This window comes from Silene latifolia, chromosome Y (genome assembly GCF_048544455.1).
Source record: "Silene latifolia isolate original U9 population chromosome Y, ASM4854445v1, whole genome shotgun sequence".
In the NCBI taxonomy this organism is placed as follows: Eukaryota; Viridiplantae; Streptophyta; class Magnoliopsida; order Caryophyllales; family Caryophyllaceae; genus Silene; species Silene latifolia.
Genome location: NC_133538.1, coordinates 258,133,835 through 258,145,633, shown reverse-complemented (window position 1 = coordinate 258,145,633; position 11,799 = coordinate 258,133,835). Strand labels below are relative to the sequence as shown.

General features: G+C 39.1%; 1 non-coding gene across 1 annotated transcript; it reads right to left on the bottom strand.

The window, feature by feature from the left end:
* Positions 1–740: 740 nt before the first annotated feature.
* Positions 741–847, bottom strand: LOC141637130 (small nucleolar RNA R71). The gene has a single exon (XR_012541692.1). It is a non-coding gene; the product is annotated as a small nucleolar RNA R71 (small nucleolar RNA).
* Between the last annotated feature and the right edge of the window lie 10,952 nt (positions 848–11,799).

Here is an 11,799-nt window from a genome sequence, read left to right as displayed (position 1 = left end):
AATTTGTGAACACTTAGCGGGATCGCATCAAAAATGGCGCCGTTGCCGGGGACGGTGTTTGTTTGACTTAGATTTCTTTTTATTGTCATTAGTTGTGTCTTTCTTCGCCTTGAGGAAGTAAAACTCCTCAAGGTTTGTTCTAATTGTTTTCGAGTTGTTTGATATTTTGCATGTCTAGAAGGTTACAAGGTGATTTGTTACCTTTTGACCGTGAAATCGAAAGAACCTTGACGAACAATAGGAGAGTTGTTAGGAGGAATTTACGAGGTATTAGTGAAGTTGTCCAACCCACTAGTGAGTTTGTCAATCCTTTCGCAATAGAAGGAGAAGAAAACCCATTACACAATACCCCACAAAATCCACCTACAATGCCAAAATTCTCGTCACACTCCGTACCCACCGGGGAGAATCTACCAAATGGTACTCCTACACCGCAACATCTAACCGGAAATTTTATTGCCAAGTCCGCCTTCATCCAATTAGTTGAGAGGAGCCGATTCGGGGGGATGCCTAGTGAGGACCCTCATTCTCATATGGAAACCTTTTGCGACTATTGTGATGCTATCTCTCAAACGGGCGTGACTCAAGACCAAATTAGATGGGTCTTATTTCCTTTTTCCTTAATCGGCACCGCGAAGCAATGGTTGAAGGGCCTTGATAAGGCCACCCTTGGAATAGATTCTTGGAAGAAGTTGGCTCTAGCTTTCTACAAAAAATTCTACCCACCGGAAAAGACTAACATGCTAAGAGCTCAAATTACGGGTTTTAAGCAAAGGGATGAAGAGTCTTTGTATGAAGCTTGGGAGCGGTTCAAGGGAATTTGTCGCTCATGTCCTCACCATGGACTTAGCGAATGGTTTTTGGTGGTTTATATGAAGATTCTAGGAACATTCTCAATATGGGATCAAATGGAATGTTCACCGAAGTTGATGACAATCAAACATGGAACAAGATTGAGGAAATGGCGGTCCATAACTCACAATATAGTAGACCTCGCAAGGCTACTAGAGGAGGAAAGCATGAAGTGGACTCCGTTACTCAATTGGGTGCTCAACTTAGTGCTCACATTGACACAATCAACTTGAAGTTTGAACAAGCTATGGCTAGACTTGAGGAAAACTCAAAATCATCAAAGCATCATGTTAATGCCATGACGGCATCCTCATCAATCCCAAGTGGGATATGTGAGAATTGTGGAACTTTGGGACATGACCAAGGTGAATGTAGGGGAACAAATGAACAAGTGAATGCTTTCCAAGCATACAAGAGTGGTACCCCTTATTCCAACTTTTACAATGAAAACACCAAATTCCATCCAAATCTCTCATACAAAAGCCAAAATGTTCAAAACCCTCAAACAACATACACTCCACCACCCATGAGAAACCAAAATCAAAGACCCTTTTACAATCAAAACCAAGGTTACCAAAATCAAAATCCATACAATCACCAAAATGACCAAGGCTTTGATGTCCAAAAAGCGGTCCTCCAAATGCAAAAGAATCAACAAGAATTTTTCACTCAAATGCAAAAAGATAGCCAAGCAAAGGAAACCACCATCAACAACATTCTAGCTCACACCAAGATGTTGGAAACACAATTGACTCAACTAGCATCTTCAAGCTCACAAAGACAAAAGGGGCAATTACCACCTCAAAGTAATCCCCCTAGACATGAAACGGTTAGTGCCATTCACTTGAGAAGTGGTACAAGGTATGAAGCACCAAAGAAGCAAGTTGAGGATGAAGTTGTGGAAGCTAGTGAAAAGGAAGAAGTTGTGCAAAACTCCAAAGATGGAGAATCATCAAAAGAAGAAAGTTCAAAGAAAAATGAAGACAAGGCCAAGGAGAAGGAGCCCATTGTGATTAGACTTCCTTTCCCGAGTCGTCAAGCCAAGCCCAAATTTGATGATCAACTTGGAAAGTTCATGGAATTTGTGAAGAATTTAGAAGTCTCAATTCCTTTCACGGAATTAATCAATCACGTTCCGGCCTATGCGAAATACATGAAAGATATCCTCACAAAGAAGAAGTCGATCCGGAAGCTTGAGACTATCGCCTTCACTAAGGTGAGTAGTGCAATACATCAAGGGAGTTCACCTCCAAAGTTAAAGGATCCGGGAAGCTTCTCAATACCGTGTACCATTGGCGACACAACGATCAACAAAGCCTTATGTGATCTAGGGGCTAGTGTGAGTGTCATGCCGTACTCGGTGAGTAAAAGGTTGGGGATAGGAGAGCTTAAATGCACCAACATCACACTTCAAATGGCCGATAGATCGACGAAGACACCGTTAGGGATATGGGAAGATGTCCCCGTGCGAATTGGGAAGTTTTTCATCCCGGTGGACTTTGTCATTGTTGATATGGAGGAAGATTCCAACATTCCAATCATCCTAGGAAGACCTTTCCTACACACCGCCGGTGCGGTAATTGATGTGAAACATGGTGAGCTCACTCTAGAAGTGGGAGATGAAAGCATAACTTTTAATCTTGACAAGACTATGAGAGCTCCTCGTTTGCATGAGCCATGTTTCATGATTGATCATTATAGCCGAAAAGATGAAAGGAAGAAAACGGAACTCCAATGGAAGAAGAAAATTGAAGATGCTCCATTCAAAGAGCAAGTGAATTGTGACAAGGAGAGCTTGGAAAGCTCATCAAAATCAACCAAGGAAGAAGAGGATGGCCTCATTGGCCAAGAGAAGAAATTGGGAGAGTCGTCTCCATCTAAGCAAGAGATTTTCAATGATCAACTCAATGAAGTTTGTGGTCTTTGGGACGACGAATTTGAAGGGATTTTTAATCCCTACATTGGTAATACCATCGATCAAGACCAACAACAAGGGCCACGGTCTATTGAGAACCTCTACCATGATAATGAACAAGCTTTTGATTACTTCTTCAAGGTGTTGAGCAACATCAACAACACCTTGGACATGCCTCCTTGACATCTCATCAAGAATGAGAGTTTGGTGGAGTCCTCCCTAAACCACCACTTGTAAATATTTCTAACTCCCTAACTTACATTTCAATTCTTGTATTGCATTTTTGTCATCTTTGGATTTTTATTTACTTTGATCAAAATAATTGTCATGTTTGAGAGAAGTGAGGGAGGGACTAACGATTTCAATTGATGTGTAGTGCTTTTAGCTTAGTGTGGGGATGGCAATTGCCTAGGCTATCCATGCCTTAGTAGTGCCCCCACAATGATGAACACAAGACTTGAAGAAAGAATGGAAGAACGGTATGGGAAATGCAATGTGCACGGATGGAACTTAATCCGTGTACACAGGGGAAGAATCCGAGCGGATTCCAGAGAATCCGCCCGTCTTGAAGAATCCGAGCGTATTGCAGAAAAGACGCCCGTCCTGAACTGAGTTAAATTTTGAAAAATTCTTGACTGTGACTGAATCCGGGCGTCCTGTGAAGAATCCGCCCGTCTTGAAGAATCCGTCCGTCTTGTAAGAAAGACGTCCGTCTTTGCAGCTGAGGAAAACAAGCAAAATTTTCTGGACTGAAATCCGTCCGTCTTTAAACAAATCCGCCCGTCCCGTGTTCAGCAAATCCGAGCGGATTGTCACAAATCCGCCCGTCTTTAGGCGAGTTTTGCAAAGTTCAGAAAGAGCAGAATCCGCACGGATTGCCCCTGCAGATTCGAAAATTTCGGTCTCTTTAAAACCCCTCCCACCTTCATTCATTCATTCATTCATTCATTCATAAACACTACCCACAACATCAAAACCCTCATCCTCTCCATCGCAAAAACAAAAAACCCTCAACAACATTCACCAAAATCAAATCAAACCATCCTTCCAACAACAAATTAATCACTCCTTCCTCAACAAAAATCAAAACCAAGCACAAAATCTTCAACCTTTGAGTCGATTTTTGTTTCCATAAAGGCAAAGCCTTTCACCTTCAAATCGATTTGGGCATACTACAAATTGAAGATTTTTCATTCTGTTCTTGGTTAGTTCATCAATGGCAAGGACTAAGGGAGCAACAAAGGCAACAAAGGCACCAAAGGCTAAGGCACTCTCACAAAGGCAAAAGGCTCTTCAAACAAAGAAAGCATTGGCTATGGTGGTAGCAACACCAAACTTGGAAGTGCAACAACAACAACAACCTTCTATGGGAGCAATAACACCTTCTACTCCGGTAATTGATCAACTTTTACATTATCCGGAGGTAACTTTTATTTCCGATACCCATAGAAATACCTTTGTCAAGTTTGCTATGAAGTCATTACAATCCACCAAATTCATATGTGAAGATACCTTAGAAAAATTGGGTGTTCTTGAACAAACAAAAGCCTTTTTCAATGCCATGGGGTTGAAGAAATTGTTTGAAACAAGGGAATTGACATACCCCTCCCTTACCTTGGAATTTTTAAGTTCTTTGAAAGTCACCAAAGTTGAGAATAGGGAGAATATCGAGTTTCGTCTAGCTAATGTTAGTAGACGCATTACCTTTAGGGAATTGGGTGAAATTTTGGGTCTTAGTGATGAACCAAGTTATTTTAAGAGTTATGGAAAGTATGACCCCGAACCTCTTTGGGAGGCAATCTCCGGGAAGAAATTTGAGGATTTTCATGCGAGTCGTGCTCTTTTGGTCCACCATCCGGGCATAAGAGTATGGCACAAGGTCGTGGGTAACACCATAATTGCTAGGAAAGATACCAACCATTTCATAAGACTTGATTTTATTCTCCTTGAATCGGCTTTGAATATCGGAAGAGTGCACACCAAGCCTTACAATTCTTTGAGGCTCTTGGTAGATAGATGGCTCAACATCGATTGTGGGAAGAAGGGCACAACCGTTATTGTCAATGGCGGCCTAGTTACACTCCTAGCCAAGCACTTTGATCCTAACTTCAATAAGGATAACAAGTACAAAGCAAAGGAGGGTGGCCATCTTGTTGATATGCATACTATGATTCACAAGTTCAAGTGGGTTGCCCATAACCCCCTTGACACTAAGTATGGATGGCTCACTTGTGAAGCTATATTGTTCACCTTGCCTTCAAAGATTTGCCGTCTAAGCATCCACCGGACCAATTATCTACTTCCCCTTTCCAAAGAAGCCGAGTATATCATTCAACAACAAAAGGGTGATCTTGAAATGCCCTCCTCTTACATTGTCATACCACCTTACCCCTTTAAATATGAAGAGTTCAAGCCGGAAGGAGTTGAAGTTGGGAAAGACTATGTGACTCTTCTCATGCAAGCAATGCACAAGCAAGCCTATGAAGATCGGAAAAATGCCTACTTGGCTCAATATCCACCCCTCCTACATTTAGCTAGGCAAGGACTACTTGATCCATCTTGTCCTTTGCCTAGTTGGGCGGATAGAGAAGTCTTATTTCCGGGTGCATCTAGGGTCGTTTTGGGTGACAATGAGGTTGTTGGAAATGATGAAGAAGTTGATGATAATATTGAGGAAGAAGCAAGTGAAGGAGAAAAGGATGGTGAAGATGATGATGAGGAATATGAGGAAGAAAGTGAAGAAGCAAATGACAAGGAAAGTGGTAATGTGACCACTTCTCATGAGGGAAGTGGTGATGATAGCATGATGGAAGATTAGCAAGCCTTGGAGACTCCTACACTCTCATGGTTTGTCTATTTCTCTCTTTGTATTATATTTAATTTTGATCATTGTTGGAGTAGTCCTAGCCCCATTAGAGGACTCACACCTCGGTACCATTGAGGTGTTCTCATTCTATTGTTCCTGTTTTCAAAATCCAAAATGACAAATTAGTTTCATGAATAGCATAGTGTGTGCATGAACTATACCCATCCTTGGACATTAGCAATAGTGTCTCACTCGGTTTGGGGAAGTTAATGCATACGCAACGGGAAGTAATCTAAATTATCCTCTCCGTCATAACAAAAACCATGCATCATGTAGTGTAGCTTAGTATAGATTGCATTCAGTATAGAAATCATGCATCATCTTTGCATAATTTCCATCATTTTGGCCATTGAGGACAATGCCCATATTAGTGTGGGGATGGGAATTCTAACATTTAACTCTTATTCAAAAATCCAAAAAAATTGAAAAATTTCAAAAATCATAAAAATTTGAAATTTGAAAACCCAAAAACATGTTTATTTCCTTTTGTAGTCTTGTATATATTGTCTTGTATATATATTGTGCTTGTTCTATCCTTGTTCACATTGATTGACTACGCCACATCCGAGACATGAGGATATTGAAGACCGCATGGTATGATCTTTCCAATCTCCTTTTTCCTCTTTATGTTAATGACTATGTGGCTTTATTTTGATTGATGCGGTGTAACAATGTGAATTTAGGACTTGCATTTAGTTTATATGTCATAATAGTTGATAGAATCACTTGCATTAGGATGTTTATATTAGTTGCATCATGGCATGTAGTTGCATGTTAGAAATGTTTTGAAAAATGCCTATTTAGGAACTTTGACAAGAGCAACTAAGCCATTATAAATACTTGTTCAACTTAAAACTTTGCCTACTAGAATGGTTGTAAAACACCCTAGATAGTGTCATACTAGTGTCTTTTGACCCATGACCCAAGGCCTAGTCAAGGGTTTGCATGTGAGTCACCTATCCAACCCCGTGATGCGATGTGGACTTGGTTAACTTGTCTAGGTGACCTTGTTTAACCTTGTGGTAAGGCAACCCAAAAATATTTTTCTATCAATAAGCTTGAAGTGCTCATTTCAAAGAATGTTTGTCATGTGGAAGTAATGTAATGCCAAGGAAACCTCAAATGTTATGAATTGTTGAAAGATGAGAAAGTTAAGTTGTTTTGATGGAGGCGTACCACTTCGATGTGCTTTGGTGTGGGATCCATTGAATTGGGCCCCCATACGGTTATGAATTCGGCCGCCCAGAGACAGAGTGACTATCACCCCGAAAAGCTATTGTCTAGAGGTTAACCGGTTGCCTAATAAGCGATTGGCGAAAGCAAAGGACACTAGCCCGGAAGGGACAAACCCCATCTTAAATTTTTGAAATGTGAAAGTGAAATGAGGACAATTTTGAATACTAGTCATATCCACCCGTTGTGAATAAAGATTTGAGCATTTCATTCCCAAAAAGCCTTTTGTCAAGCCACTTGGTCGAGCTTGGGATGATCCATGACCTTTACTTTTATAGAGAATTCGAGACTTGTCATGTCATATGGCACTAGCATCATAGGGATCATCATTCCAACACCATCCGATCGCTCTTGACGAAAGCATTTGGAAATTGAGGACGAAAGTAGTCTAGTTTAACACCATTTGGAGGTGATTTAGTGCCATCCTCTTAGACTTAGTAATTTGTTGAACTAGTATTTGTGAAGGATTACATGCTCTTAAATTTGTTCCTCTTTAGTGACTCCGCCACTTGATGAGGGAGTGGCTATTCTTTTTGTAGATGCATCCATTATGTGTTTTTGTGTGCTTAAAGTTTGGATGTGTTGCCATTTTGGCAAGACCCACCTTGCCTTGCAAGAAGGCATCCTACCTCATGGTTGTCTTGTTGTGAGTTGAAGGGGCGGAGTGAGATCCGCTAATTGTCTCATATCGGCTATATTATTAGGATAGGTTAGTATTGGTCCTAGTCTTTGTCACCTCTTTACTCGGGACGAGCAAAGGTTCGGTTTGGGGATATTTGATGTGACCATAATTGGCGCATATTTAGCCCCCGAATTAGCCTTGTTTCGATGCTTTTTAGTGCTTATTTGGGTCATTTCTTATCTTTAGTTCTTTGTTTTGCATATTCTTTGAGATTTTGATCCCTTGGTAGGAAAGGAGTAAGAATCTTGCATTTTCATGGCAAAACGAGACTAAATTGATCGAATTCAATGACCAAGCATCAAGGAGAGACAAGATTAGAAGGCCTTTGTACATATTATAGTAGAAGAGCAATGTTGAGAAAAGATCCTTGAGTCCCCAAGGAAATCCCCAAGGAATTTATGAAGAAAAGGGAAGAAAAGAAGAAGATTTGTTCTTTGTCTGATCGACAATCCGAGCGGATTGTCACCAATCCGTCCGTCCCAGAAGAAGACAATCCGAGCGGCTTTGCCACAATCCGCTCGGATTCCCCTCCACAATCCGCCCGGATTACCCCAATCCGCTCGGATTCCAACGCCAGAATCCGCCCGTCCCGACCCTATTCCGCCCGGATTCTAGCACATCACGGATTGTCTTCTCCAAGCTACGAAAAAAGAAGCCCTTCTCTCAGAAAATACTGGCTCCTCCTTGCTCAACTTAAAAAGTGTAATTACTAGTTTAGCCCTTAGTTAACCCTAATGCATCCTCCCTAATTTCCACTATAAATACCCCATTAGTCTAATTAGAGGAGCATGTTCTTCTTATCAATAATTAGTATAGTTAATATCAATCAAATCTCTCTTTAATATTGTAATCAAGTATTAATCAAGTTTTAATCCAAGTTTTAGTTCTTTAATCTCTCTTTTGTTCATCCTTTATTTTGGGTAATTGAAGATTATTTGGGTTATTGTTGGGAGATTGACAACCTCTCAATCAAGCATTCAAGTACTTCTTTTATCTTTGCTTTATTATTGGAATCATTAGTAGGTATAATCTCTTAATCTCTCTTTAATTATTGTTAATTATTTTCATTTATTCATCATGTTTCATATTGTTGGTATGATTGACAACCTTGCTAGCATGATCAACATGATAATGAGTGAGTAGTCTCTTAGCTAGGGTTAATGGGTGATTAGGGGAAACCAACATGGGGAATGATTCATGCTTAAATTAATATGCTTTCATGTTTTATTTGCTTGCTTGTTTTGATCTCCACTCATGCACATGTTATATTTGATGAAATGCTAAGCCTATGAATCCTTGCATTTACTATCATCTTCTATCTTTTCAATGAGACTTGTAAGACATAACCCAACTCGAGTCTCATTAGACCATGCATGTTGTTGAGTAGGGAAGATTAAGTCGACTTGTAGGTGTTGTACAATCTAATCGATTCGGCTCCGGGACCTAAACTTTCCTAGGATTGTAAGAAATAACCCAACTCAATCCATCACAACAATAATTGCTTGCTTATAATTTGAGAACATGTTTGTATGGTCATATCCCATGATTCCCCTATGATCCCATGACACCCTAGTGCCTTTAATCAATTGTTTACACCCCTTTAATTCATCTTGCTTGATTATTTTCATTGCTATTTTAGTTTAGTAACCTTCTACATCAACCCAATTTGTGACACCCCCTTAGACACCACTAGTTACAATAGAAATCTCATTTCAACTCCCGTCCCTTGGGATCCGACCTTTACTTGCCTCTTTACTAATTGTAGAGTTGTTTGTGGAGCTATAAATTGTGTTTTGATTCGACCGTGACCAACGACCACATCTTAATTTGTGAACACTTAGCGGGATCGCATCACATTCATATATTCGTTTATAATATAGTCATCTGGTCAAATATCGTCCTGATATTTCAACCGTTGTCCTCTCCATGACTTGGCGCCTGTCTTCTGTTGGAATATGTGTCCTTCGACAATAATGTGATCACAACTGTCGATCATGATGATCACATGTTTAAATCTCATTTTAAGAATACATGTGGGAAGTAATATTTTACTGTCAACTGCTCCACACATATCGGTAATGATTGGCTGACTAGAGTTTGACATTACTGTCGTGCGACGGTGGTGAGCAGTTGATCCCCTTAGGTCATATCTAAAGGGTAACCCTCTTAATTGATTATTTAATTGATCGTATGACGATACGGGTTAATTAAAGTACTTAAAATTGTCGGACAATTTTGGAAGTAATATTTACGTATCTCATTATATTTTGATTAAATGAGATACGGTCTAAGTGATCGAATTGTTTTATTACTTAGATGAAATTATTGTTTAAGGAAACAATTGCATTAGAATGAATAATTCATTATAAATACAAGATGTTGTGATTTGTATTTGGTATGTTATTTTGGTACAAATAATTATGAATTACTAAAGTCGATTTTGTACATGACGTATTTTTATTAATGCGTTGATTTTTAATATGTTAAAAATGCATAACAATTTTACATGACTTGTGACATGTGACAAATTGACAAATTGACAAAGATAAAATGGAATCCATTTTATCTTAAATGGACCGAAATAAGGGGTGTATTAGGCTAAATATTGTGTTGATTAATTTTAAGTGGAAAACATAATCATTTACCTAATGGCTAGCCATGCAAACCTAGTTGTTTTTGTGAAGAGCAACTTGATCATGCATTGGCCAACACCACCCCACCCTACCCGGTTTTGTCATAGAGAAAAGCCAAGGGTTTTTCTCTATAATTTGTCTAATATACACTATATGCATCTTAGTGTATTATTCATTAATACATAATCTAAAATATAGAGTTTTAGAGAGATAAATTACTTCTTCTTCTCCCTTCTCTTAAACCGAAAATTAAGAGACCAAAAACAATATTTTTGGGTCAATTTTATTCAAAATTAATATTGTTCTAGTATCAATAATATTAATTTTATTAAGAGGTTATCTTGGGTATTATTCCTTAGGAGGGATTCTATACTTGAATCCTTTGTTCATCCATATTAGGAGAGCTCAAGAACAAGGGAGTAGGAGAACTCACTTGCGCCCAATAATCCGAAATTTCCAATGTAAGAATGATGATTTCTTCACGATATTTACTTATGTTTGCATGCATAAGATCTAATTAATTTTATGAGTAAATTAAATGGAACATGATACGGTCGTTATGTACCAAAAATAAATACCTAGATACTACTAACAGAAGTCAGCGGTAAGTAGGGTCGATCTCCATAGGGATGCGGTTTACTATCTACTTGTCTATTCTATCTGTCTAATGTCACAAGTTAGGGATTTGATTTAACTTGACTAACTAATGAGGCTAAGGCAAGAGAGAAAGAAATAAGGGAAATTAACAGAAGAAAAGGGAAACCAGGATTTTGGGTCATTAATGAACGTCATTTAATTGCAGTTAAGGTTATAGATCAGTCGATGTGTCGATTTAAGGGGCAACGAATATCTCCTTTCGGTCTCAATTCACCCTAAAATTCTATTAGCTTAACTTTCGCCCTCACTAAAGCATCCTATTGCTCACTGCGGATCTCACCTATTCCAACCTTTCGGTCCAGGTCAAGGGTTACCAATATTAAAAGGCTAATTGCTTCGAATCAACTAGCAAGATACAGTTAAGGGCAGTTTAACAACAAAGACAACAACAACAACGACAGATCTAATAGCCTAATTAGCAATTAACATTCATTCATTGACTACCCTAATCCTAGCAAGAGAATTAGCTAGACATAAATAAAAGAGCAAGAATAAGGGAAGGGGGAATAATAAACATTAAATTAAAATAAGGAGAAAAGGGAGAGAAGAGAGTTACAGTAGAAATAGATCCGGAAATTAGGAATGAACAAAGTAACAGGAAAAAGTATATTGGAATTATAAGAGATCCCGAGAGGGGAAGAGAAGAGAGGAGAGAGAGATTACAAATGACGTCCTACCTTCCTATTTATAAGAAAATAGGATTTATTTAACCTAATGACGGAAATAAACTAAAAAGCCCAAGCCCGTAGGAGAAACCACTCGATCGAGTGGTTTAGAACCACTAGATCGAGCAATTCAAAGCTCAGACCATTCGATCGACCAAAAGAAGCACTCGATCGACTAAACCCATATATGAAACAGTTCGATAGACCGACTAAAGTACTCGATCGACTGATTATTTGACCTAAAACCACTCGATCGACCAGTTAAGTACTCGATCGAGTGAATCTTGACTTCAGCA